This window comes from Haplochromis burtoni, unplaced genomic scaffold (genome assembly GCF_018398535.1).
Source record: "Haplochromis burtoni strain Fernald_Lab_line unplaced genomic scaffold, NCSU_Asbu1 Contig_417, whole genome shotgun sequence".
Classification (NCBI taxonomy): domain Eukaryota; kingdom Metazoa; phylum Chordata; class Actinopteri; order Cichliformes; family Cichlidae; genus Haplochromis; species Haplochromis burtoni.
In genome coordinates this window covers 486147-498150 of record NW_024582778.1, presented here as the reverse complement: position 1 = coordinate 498150, position 12004 = coordinate 486147, and the positions used below count along the sequence as shown (strand labels likewise).

Here is a 12004-nt window from a genome sequence, read left to right as displayed (position 1 = left end):
GTGTGTGTGTGTGTGTGTGTGTGTGTGTGTGTGTGTGTGTGTATAAACTCTTTAACAGAGAATATACAATTGAGAGAGAGAGATGAACTTGGTGCTGCACTGAAGAATTGCATAAGATAGATTATGCAAAGCTGCCAAAGTCCAAGAGTAAAAAGTGCTCAGATTTTAAATGTTGATGTAAATTTATTGTTGAACATTTTTTTCTTAATGTCATTTACTGGGAACCCAGCTTACTGAACATAGTGTCTAAGCCAGTTTATAGCCCTTAAAATCAGTGAAAAGTAATCACTGATTTTCAGTACCTCTCTGTAACAGGGATTCACAACTAATAAAGCACTGATCAAAGATGAGATCATAATGTGTAAATCCATACTCTCAGGGTTTTACTGTGCTCTTGGGTTCCTAATCTGTTCCCTACAGTGTTTTGTTCTTTATTGAATAATGTTGATCATCTGGCCGCATATAATACTAAACTCTTTAACAGAGAATATACCATTTTAACACATAAAAACACCACAGCATATGTAAGGTGGTCTTACCTACAATGCCATGAAAAAAACTAACTAGCCATGACATTGTCATCTGGGCTGATGACATGTCCTCCTATGGTTGAATTTTTTCAGTTGTCCCTGCCTTTCCCCTATGTAGCCAAGATGGCAATAATTGGGCCTTGACGGTGTGAATCCACTTGGGTTCTCAAAATAACGAGGAAAGGGTTTCCTTACACCTGTTAATCTGAAAGATGGATTTTGGTGTCAAAAGCACAGTAACTGCAATAAAAAACTACAAAATATCCAGTATTAAATGTATCCGTAAACAACATAAAATTGTTTAAACTCACCGCTTGTTGTCCTCTGTTATGAGAAGTCCATTTGGAAATCAGTAAGCATGGAATAAAGAGTATGAATTTACACATTTTTTCCTCATTAAATGCACTATGTGGGGTTCCATTAAATTGTTACACATCACATTCTGATTGAAATTCTGAATGATCCAAATTACAGACGGTATAAAAGATGAAGCTAGCCACCATGACATCAGCCACTGGTTAGTAAAATCCTGTTAGGAAGCCTTAAGATGAGTGTTTTCTCTGTTGCCATGTTGGTGTTTTGAATATTGTGTACTTTGTGACAAGTGAGGGGTGGCTCTGACTCTGACTCTGTACACTCATTGCCAGAAGGTTGATTCTGTTCAACTGGGTGTTGAGGTTTAAGTAGGAGGAACATTTTATCACTCATCCACGTGACTTCTACTATGTCAAATAACTGTGGGTTTCCTCAACTTTATAAACAGTTGGTTTGCATAATTATGAAGATAGCACCACTGACCAACAATGGCCCACGAGCTCAGCTATGATCGTTAATATGCAAATTGTCATGACCAATGATCACAGAGGGACAGCTACCTACCGTGCCAACAGAGTTGAGGAATGGCAACAATCACAGCACTGTAACATGGTGAAAAATGTACCCTCTATTCAGAAATGGTTGTTCCTTTTTCATGTAAATAAGGTGGGGGAAACCTGCAGACCAAAGAAGTCACTTGGATGAGTGATGAAACGTTTCTCCCAGTGAAAACGCTACGTCCAGATGAACAGAATCAACTTTCTGGGATGTCTTTACCTGGAGGATTGACCATGCACACTCACTAGCTAACAACTTACAACTGATCAGATAATGAGCATAATCCTCCTCTCTGATTCTGATAACCACTGAGATGCACAAAATGGACTGAATGCTACGCCCAAATGAAATTAAACTGGTTATTGAGCCAATAAATTCATCAGTAAAGCTTTTAAAGAGGTTACAGGGCAAGGGAGTCAACAGTAGTTTTCCCATACACTTACAACCTCAGTGGAACCACAGGGCAGATGAGTGAAAGGAATCCAGGTTCAGAAGGATTCCTTGTTGGCTTCACTTTTCAGACCTGTGAGCTTCACCCATTTGCTATACTGTCTATATAACTAAAAAATTAATGGCCATATTTCTAACAGTGACAAAAAAATATTTTCATGTGGGACCCCATCATTCCTAATCTGAATCTGGTTTACAAAATAGCTTTTCGAGGCCTTTAAGGGGGAACAAAATCCCAGCTTAAAACTCTCTGACGTGTCATGAGTGCAGCCCTTGTTTTCTTTGGTCACACTGTTTTTTGCTGCAGTTATTGCACTACTCAGCCTAACTGGACCATAAACCTCATTATTTGGTATTGGCCCCAAAGAATGGTACAGTGAGGCTTCCTATAGTCACCTTCCATTAATCACTCAGCTGTTCTACTGGGAAACCTCTATAACAGAGCTGGAGACACTCCACAGCACTCGTGTTTCTATTTGCTGCTATCATTATTAACATTTTCACCTCTTTCTGTACATTAACACAAATGTGATATTTAAAGGAGTATGTCCACTTTTTTGGAGTTGGGTAATTTATGTTTATAGTTTAATTTATAGTTTAACTCATGCAGAAATGTTATTCGGTTACATGGCTATTGGGCCTGCCTGCTGAAATGGACAAAATAAGCATCTGTATTTGCTTTGCTTAGTTAAAAAGTCAACATGTGACGTCAGACATGCAGCAGCTTTATTTACAGCGCATCCATGTTTGAATGGGAACCTGTGAAAACAAAATAGACATTTGCCATAATAGTAAGTGCACTGCTTGAGTCATCACCTGCCTTCAAAAGTGGATCCTGGATCTCAGATTGGGGCTTTGATTATAGTGTCACAGATTCTTTGTTGGTTTGTTCCCACCCACTCAGTATTTAAGCTCATCAAGTCACTTGACGATAACTTGGGACTATCTGTGGTATTTAAAGCATAACCACTTGTTTTGTAGGAGCCTATAGGAAGTCTTGAGTGGATCATAATGAGTCATCTGTCTTGTCTTAGTATATGCAGGGAAGAATGCATCACTGAATGGTAATAAATGGCAGTTTCCCTCCTCAGTGTGTGACACTGTTTCTTCATTAACAGCAGCAGCAGCTTTGGATACATGTCAAAGGTTTTGACTGTATCTCATGATATGATTTCATGGTTATACCGCAGTATGATTTTATGACTCACTTTGATGCAGACACTCAGATACTCCAGCCTGATGTGCTGCCAGAGTGCAGCAACTTAGCAAACAATATAATACAACATCTACTGGCAAATCCTCGTTGATAGGTGATCCCAGTGACCATTCTTGGGGGCACAGGGGACATGCCTTGCTATTATTTAGACCAGGAGTGGGAAACTCCAGGCCTCAAGGGCTGGTGTCCTGCAAGTTTTAGATATCACCCTAGGTCAATACACCTGAATCAAATGACTAGTTTATTACCAGGCCTCTGGAGAACTTCAAGCTATGTTGAGGAGGTAATCTAGCCATTTAAATCAGCTGTGTTGTATCAAGGACACAGCTAAAACCTGCATGACACCAGCCTTGAGGCCTGGTTTAGACCATGTTCATTTATTCCCCACCAATTCAAAAAAATGAATGAACCAGAGGAGCATTACTCACTCTAAGTCCATCTTTTTCTCTCACTCCCAAAATATGACTAATGAATCCATACCACCACTGAATCTTTTACACTTGACCTGATTACCAGAAAAGAGAGTAAGTGTGAGCACATCCCAGCATTTTTAAGAGCCAGACCAGGAGAAAAAATATTAAACTGGAATTATCTATCATTATCTGGCTACAGTTACTATACTGTGATTCTCTAGACATTTATACAAAGGCTGGGTTTTGATGCATGTCTTTGTCAGGCGTGTGTCAAAGAGAAAAAGAGGTTGTTCCTTTCTGAAAACCTCTAATCAGTGCAAATTACTGTTGACCAACAGGGGGAAACAAATCCAGCACAAGATGGCAATTACAACTCTGTATAAATGTGATCTCAGTCAGCAGAAACAGTCTCTTTTTTTCTAGGACAATAACCAGACAAGACTGAAAAATAAGGGGGTGGAGGTTTTTTCAAGGGCTTTTCCCCCCTTAGTCTGAAAACTCAGTAAGATACAAGCAAGTTTTTAAAGTTTCAAACTGTGTTGTTGCTGGTTTTCTAATCAATCTTCAGGAAGTGGTGCCCAGTTTTGTTTTCTGTTGTACTTAATAAGATAACAATGATGATTGGAAGGATTCAAGTTCATGTTTTGAACATGCAGAAATGAGGACAGAAAACACTATTTTAAAAGATTAAAGTCCAGAGTTTTATAAATGAAACTAAATTAATTCTTCATCAGTGTCTAAAAACGATCGATGTACATTTAAAAGACACACTGACTGGACTCAGACAAACACCCAGAGTGCATCAGAATATATGATGTCTATATATGTGCTGAGCCAGCGGGGATGATATTAAATAAGAAATAATACCAAATAATTTTTTGAAAGCAATACAGAATACCAGAAACCAAGCATATGAATAATTATCTGGTGCCATTTATGTGTTTTTCTTTACACTAATTGAACACAGTAGTACCAGGTTGGACCCTCTTTTGCCTTCAGAACTGCATTAATCCTTCATGGCATAGATGCTGGAAGCTTTGTGACACGGGGCATTATCATGCTGGAAGCAAGCATCAGAAGATGGTACACTGTGGTCATAAAGGGATGGACATGCTCAGCAACAAAACTCAGATTGCTTGTGGTATTGACACAATGCTCAGTTGATACTAATGTGTGCCAAGAAAATATCCCCTACACCCTTACACCACCAGCAGCAGCCTGAATGGATGGTACAAGGCGGGATGGATCCATGCTTTCATGTTGCTTACACCAAATTCTGCCCCTACCATCCATATGTTGCAGCCGAAATTCAGGCTCTTCAGAGCAGGCAACGTTTTTCCAGTCTTCTCTTGTCCCATTTTGGTGCGCCTTTGAAAATTGTAGCCTTAGATCCTTGCTCTTCTGCTGCTGTAGCCCAGCTGCTTTAAGAGATGCTCTTCTGTAGACCTTTGTTGTAATGAATGGTTATTTTCGGTTGCCTTTCTATCAGCTCAAAGCAGTCTGTCCTTTCTCTTCGGATCTCTCACACCAAGGAGCCTCTGAGAGTTTCTCTTTTTCAGACTATCCTCCGAGATGATTGATTGGTGAGTCAATGGTAATTGTAGCTTCAATTTTCAGTTCTTAGCTGAAAGGATTTGCACCCAGTGTGGTCTTCTGCTGCTGTGGCCCATCTGCTTCAAGGTCAGCCATACTTGAATACATACATTGAGAGATGCTCTTCCACAAATCTTGGTTGTAATTAGTGGCTATTTGATTTTTGGTTGACTATGAGCTTGAAGCAGTTCACAGATTTTGTGTCCAGTACTGTCTGTAACAGTTTTGTTTTTCATTTTGTTGTGTTTACAAGGTTCTATAATAAGGGAAGCAAATTAGTACATGCTGTTACCCTGTCAGACCAGGGGTGCCGCTAATGAGGCTGGGTAAGAGAGAGGGGAGAAGAAGAAAGTAGAGAGGTAAAAAAGATGGAGTGACCTAAAGCCTGAAATAAGTGTTGAACCCAGACGTCGCCTCCGCTGCCTGATTACAAACTCAACACATTTCAAGGTAGGTACTAAAGTGTGTATGTACTTATGGAATTTATGTACTTAAATCAATTATTATTATTTCCCCTATATCCTCAATAAAAAGTAGCACGTGTCCACTCATTATGAAAAGAAAAGACAAGAAATGACCGCAGTTTCCTGGGTACTTTTACATAACACATCTCAGCTATCTTAGACAGAGCCATTGACTTACTCAAGGGCTCTGATCATAAGGTGACGGCTTCAGTTGCATTAGGATAATGAACTTGTTGTGTAGGCTTTGACTTTTTTCCCCGCAAGCTGATCTAATTAAAGATACTATTTTCACTATTATTTGTAATACTAATAATACCTACTGGAAAGCTATCAGAATAGCATTTAATTTTTTGATTAAATCACGGGTATCGCCAGCTCTCTTCGACGCGCTTGAACATGGCATTTTTTTCAATGAAAGAAATCTCTGATGTTTACGTTCATTGCCATGACGACGGTGTAGGAGGCGGTTCACTCCGTTAGCTAGTGACGCTCAAATAGAGGTATGAACCAATCAGAAAAAAGCTTCGTTGACCGACTGACGTCACCGTTAAAGCGAAAAGAACCGTTACTTGGTTGCTGAAACTCTACAACTGCACTGGAAGGAGGATATGGCTGAATACCAGCGTACTCTTGATTAAATCGCCTGCAGGGCAAGCTTCCAGTCTAATGTTAATAGCGATGCTCTAAAAGCGACCACAGAGGTACTTTTGAGTGGCGCTTCCCTGCCCGTTTGGATCGGGATGTTCTCCAATTGCGGGGTGAGTGTATGCAGTTACCTGACACCACCATAACCCTGATAGGTGCTGTTCTTTCGTATGGACAGAAGCACAAACCGAACTCCCATCGAACTCAGAGAATGTTAAGTTTGCTTTGTGAGGGGAAATTAACATATAAACGGCACTAAAAACCATCTAGCGCATTTTAGAAGTAACAGCGTGGCGGTTAAATATTCGGTATCAGTTGTGGTAGTGTAACTGCTGTCTTTTTTTAGTATATTTTCAAGTTTTAGAACAAGGATGCTCATTGCCCGAAGCTATGCTGCAAGGCTGATAACCCCGAACAAACTCTAAAAGTTCGTCAAATGAAGTCTTAATTTTTCTTTTGGATATACGTGTGCGAAGAATACTACCCTAGTAGGTTTGGAAGTACTGTGTTATGACACGTGAAATTTGCGTGCTTGCTGCATTAATATGCTTACACAGTACAGTTTGACGCGGTACTCTGACACAGTGCTACTGTCTTGGCTACACTGCACCGTTACTGTTGACTATAGTAAGCTAGCAAGACAGCTAATTAACTGACCAATACGTCGTGGTCACGTGCTTATATAAAGACGAAATCAGTATCCAGGTTAGTTAATACGCGCTGTATTACGTTTGTGCGTCGCCTCCTCTGGGGATGACAAGTTTTCGGTCTGTCTATTGCCCCTAAACACCCCACCACCCCCTCCCCCTTCACGGACAGCACCGCAAGCCTCCCATTCCATTACCGAGCAACGCTCCCGGGGTCTGACTGGTTATCTAATCACGCGCGGAATAACGTCATCCCCCACTATTAATGAGCGGCATTTAAAATGCGCGTACATCATCTTTTGCATCAAATCGGTCCCTTCAGGAGCCACGTTAAGTCCCACACCGCAGTGCAGCGAGCCTGGCAACACCGGTACCAGCGCCATCTCATCTCAGTGTCAGTGTCATGTAACGCTACACCCCTCACAGAGCCCATCCACCACAGAGCCGCGTCTGTCTTTTTCCATTGTCCTGCAAACGTACGTCAACACAGTACAACATACTCCACTTCATCTGGTCCTCTCTGCTGCTCACGTATTAGCTTTTTGTTATCTGGATACCAGTGTCATATAAACATGTGGCCAGAGTGAGTGGCTGTCAGCCTCCATCAACAATATTGAGCAGTCTCCCTCTATTAGGTACTACTTAAGAGCCATCTATTTACTGGTACTGTGTACAGCTTGCTACACACACACACACACACACACACACACACACACACACACACACACACACACACACACACAAATAAAATGTAGTTACTGTTACTGAGAAGCTCAGAGATGCCCATGGAGTCCTTTAAGAGCAAAGTGGAATGCCAGTGAGTGTTGAGTGACCCATGGAGGTCATAGGCGGCTGCTATATTTACTGACTCTGTAACTCGATCGGTGGCATTCTGCAGTGATGTGCTCACGCTGCTCCCTCGCACTCCGTTACCCACAGAGTCCCAAACTAAACTGGCACCCGGTTGCCTTTTGTCTGTTGGCCTGGCCTCTCAGAACATCAAGGGTGAGCCTCTTAAACCTGCTGCTCTTCGTCCTTTTCTTCTCTTAGGTATCTGCTTGAAAAGTTGACATATACAGTGCGGGCTGCTCGCTCAGCTGTAGAACAAGGCTCGTCTAGGAGGATAGGGGATAACCTTTCAGAAACTTCTGGAGTTTGCTCGCATGAGTAGAAGAGCTTCTGGCAGCGCACTCACCAGAAATATACAGTTAGACAGTCTTAGCTTAGCTGGGCTTTATAATGAGCAACCTTTCTGGATTTGATAGTCCAACTGGGAGAAAGCCATCAATCTTTAATGGTAAGACATGAAATCCGGAACATGTGTTGACTGCTTGCACGCTCACGTCACGCTCGAACAGCTTGTGTGAAAGTGCGGCAACTTGTCTTGAGAGGCAGACGCGTTCATAAGATGCTTCTTTCTGGCGTCAGGGTGGTTTTAATCCTGTGTGCCTGTGTGTTTCCACAGGAGCGTGTGCATGTGCATAGACTATAGGGGAGCAACAGTAGGATGAGCTGCCCCAGAGCCATCACAGTCTGCAGGGACTGACACACACCGCTACAAATACGGCAGGTAATTACTTCACACAGATGCCTTTGGACACACAACTCTGTCCCAGCTGCTATATCAGTCCTGCTATCATGTCAGCGATTGCAAGGTTTACATGCATCACAGCAGATTTACCGACAGAAAGTAAGGGAAAGTTATAAAAATAAGTTACGTGGTGTGTTTAATCTGCTCATTCAGTGACACACACAAATGTCTAAACTAGAACATTGATCTTGCAAATCAATTTATTCTCAGCTTACAACACTATTATAACATGCACACTAGGGCTGGGCGATGTGGCCTAAAATTCATATTGCGATAGAATTTGAAGCATGTGCGGTAACGATATATATCGCGATATATTCTTTTCTTCTGTATAACGTATTTTCCACACTATAAGGCACACTTAAAATCCTTTAATTTTCTCAAAAATCGAGAGTGTGCCTTATGTATGAATTCTGGTTGTGCTTACTGACCTCAAATCGATTTGGGCGTGCAGAAATCTGTTAAAAAATGTTTTAGTACAACTTTGGTAAGCCCCACTGCTTGATGGATTGTCAGAGCATTATGGCTGCCGTAGTAAGGAGCTTTGCGGAGTAATCTGGGTCCAAAACTCCTTCAGGTTCTGAGTGAGAGATTTTTGAAACTAATTAAAACGTACAGCTCTGCGGTATAGTCAAAATCTCTATCGTTGGCCAAATTTACATTGTTTCTATCGTATATAGTTTCTATCACCCACCCCTAATGCACACTGTGCCATTAAAGGGACAGCTAAAAGGTTCTGATGCCAGTATCATAGAACAGCCTTCCAATATTCAACACATTTCCACTACATTAGACAAAACTGCTGTACAGTGTAGCTTTTATGTGATACAATGCTGGTAACATGTTCATATGTTTCTATAGGGCACCACTTTATAGACATGTGTATGGATTTCTTTTCAGATTTTAGAAGAACAAAGGATGGTATAAAACCAAGACAAAGCCATAGAAAACAACAGTTTTTTCAGATGATTTTTAAAGCGGACTAACATTAACTGTGTTGAAGGCATTATTAGAGAGTGAGAGACTCACTGAATCCTATGGGAGAATTCAGTGAAGGCAAAAGTGGTAGTTGCTGATTCTTTTAAAACCCAGATTTTATACCAAACTTTAAGCAGTTTTCTGGTAATTTGAATTAAAGCAGGGCAATATGGCCAAAAATATTTATCACGACATATATTTGAAAATTATATATAACTGACGACATAACAGATGCCAGAAAAAATACTTCACAACTCCACAACTTTATTAGTGAAAACACCGCCCATCAATTCATCTTTACTTAAACAAGCAGCTATATAAAAATTTAACAGTGCAAAGGCAAATTCCTTGCTGACAATTTAACCAAAAGGCATTTTCAGTGGAAATGGGCTGACATATCCTGAGCATAATCATGTATAATATCCACAAAAGTTTAGAAGAGGTGCTTTGCAACATGAAACTGCAGTGAGCCAAATAAATAAGTCAAATACGTATTTTTCGGACCATAAAGTGCGCAGAATTATAAGGCACATTAAGCGAAACAAAACAGTCAGATAAGTCAAACTTTACTCAGCTCATTCTTCTTGCTTCCTCCACTTCTGTACCATTGATTCATTAATGCTGAATTCTCTCGCAGCTGCTCTATTCCCATGTTCTACTGCGCAACTGATAGCCTTGAGTTTAAAATGCGCTTCATACGCATGTCTCTTAACAGGTGCCATTTTGGGGTCCTTATACACACACAATACGGTAATGTTATGTTGAAGCACAGTACGTATTACTCTGCGAGGCTCCTGACTACGATAGCCGTAATACTTCGACAATCCATCAAGCGGTGCAGCTTCATAGCTTACCAAAGTGGTACTAAAATATTTTTTAACAGATTTTTGAGCGCCATAAAAATTAAAGGCTTTAAGAGTACCTTAAAGTCTGAAAAATACTGTAATAACGACGGCCCACTTGCATGTTCTACAAAAAAAAAAAAAAAACATACGTAAAAATGTGCTTTGGTGGGTATCTGACAGACAAAAACCAAACCAGTTCCACATCACTGAAGTTGCACCATTTTTTCAAACCAATTCAGGTTAATCTGTTTCATTCAATGATCCGCTTTTGCCCTTCTCATTCTCCATCACTGCCATCGTCTTTCCGCCATGTGCGTATGAAAACAAAGGTTTTACCCATATTCTATTGTGATATTTCATTTTCTTATCATTGCCTAACATTATGCCGGTATACCGTGAATGTCCCTAATTTGAATGCAGATAGCCACTGAGTAGCAAGACTTGCTTTTTGAAGGACTTTGACAAAGGTTTGAATCTAAAAAAAAATGAAGCCAATATGAAAGTGCTTTTTTTTCTTCTAATGGCAGCAGGGGGCAATTCCACTGGTCTGGTTATACAAAAGTCTATAGAAAAACAGCCCCATGTTGCAGTTGATCTGCAACCTTATTTCTGGTTGATTTTGTTATCTTAATGGCAAAAACTGACCTTACTAACTTCACAGTGGATTTCAGTTGTGTCAGGAGTAAAATCCATCCCAAAAGTTACAGCGAAACAGTAAAGAAAAGTTAACCCTGGAGAAATGTACACTCTATCTGCCTTTAGGGGACATACTGTCATTTTCATTATTCTCTGTCATTCATTTACTATTACACTGGTAGATGTTCATGACCTAAAGTCATAAAATAATAAGGTCAGTGTATGTCTAAGTAATGTCAGGCTTCAGACTGCTTTAAAAGCTTAGTTTCAGAAAGTCTATACTATTGACTCTGTATGAAGCCATTGAGAAGGGATATTCTAACATGAGCATCTTAGGTGCACAGTTCTGGCTGTGAGCCCAGAAGCCTCACCAACCTGGTATTCTAACCTTCTGTTTATGTGGCACAGCCAATCAACAGGATGTCTTTATGCATAAAAAAACACAACTGTCAGCTTTTAATTGCTTGTACTTTATAGTGTTTTGCCATAAAACAGATCAGTGCTAAAAATAAGTGGACTGAGAATTGATCCCTGCAGAACACCAGTTCACAATAGATCTTTAGTAATTGAATAGTGTTATATATCAGTCTGACTGAATTATCAGTCATACATATTTTTATGTGTCAGTTTCTGTTTCAGTGAAACATCAGCGTCAAAAGGAGCTGGATCAGCACAGGAGACTTAGCAGTATGTTGGTTTTTGCTTGAATTGGGCCAGTCTATAAAGTGTTTATCAGCAGCATGAATTACTGGATAAAATACTTTCAAATCTAAAGTAATCCAAGGCTCTGACAGTGCTGGTGCTTTATTCTGTTTGAACTCTGAGCTGGGAGTGTCATGATTCGGCCGTGTGGCAGGCAGGATGAGGACCCAAATTGCAAACTCACAGACACGGGGGATAAACTCAAAATGCAGCTTTATTGCTGGCAGGTGATAAACAATAACGATGATACAAAAGCAATGCAAAACTACACTAAACTGGGAAAAGCTAAAGTAACATATACCGGAAGACACGGGGAGAACCACACACGGCATGAGGGAGAACGCGACGCCAAACAGAGGGAGACGCAGACAGAAATACACAGAGGGTTAACGAGGAAAGTGGGAACACACGGGGAACACAG

The 12004-nt window shown here is 40.6% G+C and overlaps 1 protein-coding gene across 6 annotated transcripts in view; it reads left to right on the top strand.

Annotated features, from left to right (window-relative positions):
• Nucleotides 1–5989: 5989 nt before the first annotated feature.
• Nucleotides 5990–12004, top strand: part of usp2a (ubiquitin specific peptidase 2a) — a gene marked incomplete at its 3' end in the record, with an annotated part of 66828 nt that continues 60813 nt past the window's right edge. For 2 of the 6 annotated variants that reach the window (XM_005944709.3, XM_014340858.2), the window contains 2 exon segments: nucleotides 5990–6297; nucleotides 8297–8401. 6 annotated transcript variants of the gene reach the window in all.